Here is a 4,129-nt window from a genome sequence, read left to right as displayed (position 1 = left end):
ATCATCCTCACACAGTTTGTACTGGTGTGCAGCCCTCAGCCTCCTCTTGCCCAAGTGATAGATCCCCTATTCTCTCAGAAAAGGTGGTTTAGATGAACAGATAGATAGAACTAAAAACCATCTGATGAACAAAAACCCCAGTTGTCTCCTGAGCTACAATTTAGAAAACAAAAATTAAAAATTTCCAGGAATGACAATTTAAAATATAAGGAGTGATACCTTAAATGCCTCTCTTAAGATAATAGATCAGTTCAGTTAAAGGTTAAGAAAAGCGTAATTTCCTAAATTTAAAAAACAAGATGTCTTGGGTCACTCATGATTAAAATAGAATTTAAATATTAAGTATATAATATTTATATTTATTTATACATTACATTACATTTAAATATTTAAACATATTTAAAATATAATATATAAATATTTATATAATATTAAATAAAATATCATTTAAATTAATATAATAGAAGGAAGGGTGCCTAGTTTGCCTTAGTCAGTTAAGCATCTGGCTCTTGATTTCAGCTCAGGTCGTGATCTCATGGTCATGAGATCAAGTCACCATCAGGCTCCATGTTCAGCGTGGAGTCTGCTTGATAGACTGTGTCTCCCTCTCTCTCTGCCCCTTCTCCTGCCTCACTTGCTCTCTCTCTAAATAAATAAAATCTTTAAAAAAATAAAACATAAGAATAGAAGCAGCTAATACTTACTGAGTGCCAAATATAAGCCAGTTACTATGTTAGGTCTTCATATGTATGAGGGATTTCATTTTAAAACATTTCTATAAGGTCGGCATAGTTATTATGTCCCTATTTCCGAAAAGGTAGCTGAGGCTAAGATCAGAACAAATAAATAAATACATATATCAAGCACAGAGAATCAGTTAGTGATGGAGTCAGGATTCAAAGGCAGTTTGAATGATTCCTGATTCCTAACTCATAAATCCCATATTATTATATAAGTGTTCATAAGTTTCTGAAGTTAATATTTAGGGTGAAGACACTTAAAAATACCATTTCAAAAAATAGGCACTTATTTCCCAGTCATAGTCAATATTTCCTTCACCCTGGAAAAGTTTCCCCTCCCTCCTACTCTTGATATAAAAAGTCTTCAGAACTCAACTCCGGGATCACTCTTCATTGTAAATTATAGCCCAATCTCACTCATGAATATAAATTTAAGCATTTAAAACAAAATAGTAATAAAACATTAAAACAGTTCAGAAAATACTTTATACCCAAGTTTATTTTCTCTCAAAAAGGTAGAAATATAGAAATATACTAAATATTGACATACAGAAAATATGTAAGTTGTCTCTCATATAAATAGGTTAAAGATGGGAAAATATATCTTTATGTCACTAGATGCAGAAAGCTATTCAATAAGATTTAATATCTATTCATAACTAAATCTGTTTTTTTTTAATTTTTTAAAAGATTTTATTTATTTATTTGACACAGAGAGAGACAGAGAGCACAAGCAGGAGAAGCAAAGGGAGAGGGAGAAGCAGACTCCCCACTGAGCAGGGAGCCCCACACAGGGCTCGGTCCCAGGACTCTTGGATAATGACCTGAGCCAAAGGCAGACGCTGAACTGACTGAGCCACGCAGGGGTCCCTAAATCTGTTAAAAACAATAACAACAACAACAACTATAAGTGGAAGAGTAGGGGAAGGGACAGCAGGTGCCATGCCTGGCTGTGAAAATGGCAAGAAACCAATGCAGCAGCCCAAGAAGAAGCCAAGGGGACGGACGATGAAGATTAAGTCATTCACGCAGAAACAGAAAGAGGAGCAAAAGGAACTTGAGAAGCTAAACGTGACGGCCACAGGGAAGGGTCCCCTGGTCACTGGTGGAATTAAGAACTCTGGCAAAAAGTAAGCTGTTCCTTGTGCCTGAGCCAATGGCGATCCTTAATTCCATTCCTGTGTGAACATCTGGATTCCCTGTCATCTGTTGTCCCCTATTGTTAGCATGAAGTGTTGCCTTAGATCCTGTTGTACATTTAAGAATAAACTTTGTAAAACAAACAGAAAAACAAAAACAAAAACCATAAAAAAATAGAAGAGTACCTACTTTATCCAATACAAAATATCTACAAGCCCCCTATAACAACATGATGTGTAACTAAATATCTGAAAGCCTTCTCATTAGAGTTAGGACAGAGACAGCATTGCTGGCGCTGAACACCATACTCAGAGCAATAAGTAAAGGAAACAAGAACTAGAAACAAAACAAGAAATTTACAGAGGAAATAACTGTTATGTCAAAACAGCTAACGTGTCTGGATAAAATATGAACACTTCAGAAATAACAGGAAAATATACGGTGCTAGCTTTATGATGCAGAGTAGGGAAACACATGGTTAAAGGAAAGGATTGACTGGTAGGAACTCCATGAACATTAACAATTTTGTTAATGTAAGGATAACAGAGACAAAGTGAAAAACCTATCCATAGTTTGGGAGAAGATACTTTAATTTTAGAACATGTAACATTATAACAGATATGTGAAATTTATAAGCAGAAATACAAAGAACCAAAAAGAAAAATGGGGGTAAGTCAGGAAGAAGCACTTCTCCTAAAGAGGAAATCCTGAGGGCCTCGCATATTAGCTGGACGCTGTGGGTAACCACCGTCTGCCTGTCCAGAATCCCAAGGGCATGCCCTTTTGCCTTCCCCACATCAGGAAAAATGAAGTCTCCTGTAACAAGGGCTACAGATATGGCATAATGAGAACTTGAAGACTGCTCGTGAAAAGGCTAATTTTCTGACAAAAAAAAAATACAAATATAATAATATACATATTATAAATACATAATATATATAAAATATATTTATCACAATCCACAATATATACACCACATATATAAAACACAAACAAAACTTTTAGAAAACAAAACTAATTTTTTTTAAAGATATTATTTATTTGAAAGAGAGAGAGAGATCATGGGGGGCGGGGGATGGTAGAGAGAGGAGGAGACTCCCTGCTGAGCAAGGAGCCTGATGTGGGAGTTGATCCCAGGGTCCTGGGATCATGACCTGAGCGGAAGGCAGCCTCTTAACTGGCTGAGCCACCCAGGTGCCCATACTAATTCTTACTACAAGTTAAAAATGGATATTTGGATATTTTCCGTTCTATTAGAAGTCAGTTTTTAAAAATACTGGTTTTAACTCAGTGAACTGATTGCATAACCTACTAATGGGTCACAGCTCACAGTTTGAAAAATAGTGTCCTTTAAAATCTCAGTACATGTGTTCTAGGGAACATATATAAAAATGCTGATGGGGTGCCTGGGTAGCCCAGTCAGCTCAGTGTCCGACTTTTGATTTTGTCTCAGGTCATGTCCTCAGGGCCGTGAGATTTAAGATTCTCTGTTTCAAATTAATGAATTCCCTGTTTAAGATTCTCTCTCTCCTTCTGCCACCCGCCCGCACTCCATCCCCCCACCGGCCAAATGCTCATACCTATATAGTTTTTAATTTAAAAAAATGGAAATAATGTAAATATCTAGTGAAGGAAAACAAATGGGTATATTGTGCTATACTGAAGAAGTTAACAACTCTACACATCAACAAGATTATTAATATTGAGTGAAAATGCAAATCATATTAGGACCCACATGGTAATTCCACATACATAAAGTTGGTAACACATACGAGTAAGAACATACTCTATGTGAGAAAACTACAAAGAAATACAGGACAACAGGGATATTTTTTACCTTGAGGACTGGGAGAGAGGTTAAAAAAAATCACTGATGTTTGTGATCAGATGAAAGCAAAATAAGGCTTCAGATATTGGTAAGATTTTATCTCTTGGTTCACGGCTACCCTGATTAGCTTTTTATTGTTTACAAATCCACCCATATAGGTTATATGCACATTGCTACGTGTGAAACATTTCATAAGTTTTGAAATGTATATGGCTGTATATAAGCTTGTGAATGCATATTGGGAATTTATTTAAAGAGTATTATAGTATCAGTTAAAATGAACTATCATCAAAATCATTCTGGGCCAAGTCAAGTCATACCACCTAAGAATAAAATGACCTTTGAAGTTTTTCAAAGAGATTTGTTCAAAAATCTCTTAAAGAATTTTAGAACTTTTTGTTGAAGATTCATGTGATATTTG

General features: G+C 35.6%; 1 pseudogene; it reads left to right on the top strand.

Moving 5' to 3' along the window:
- Positions 1 to 1,682: 1,682 nt before the first annotated feature.
- On the top strand, positions 1,683 to 1,874 carry LOC111144414 (annotated as a pseudogene).
- Positions 1,875 to 4,129: the final 2,255 nt, after the last annotated feature.

This window comes from Enhydra lutris, unplaced genomic scaffold (assembly GCF_002288905.1).
Source record: "Enhydra lutris kenyoni isolate GAN:26980312 unplaced genomic scaffold, ASM228890v2 scaffoldscaffold11, whole genome shotgun sequence".
NCBI lineage: Eukaryota > Metazoa > Chordata > Mammalia > Carnivora > Mustelidae > Enhydra > Enhydra lutris.
This window is presented reverse-complemented; position numbering and strand designations above follow the sequence as displayed.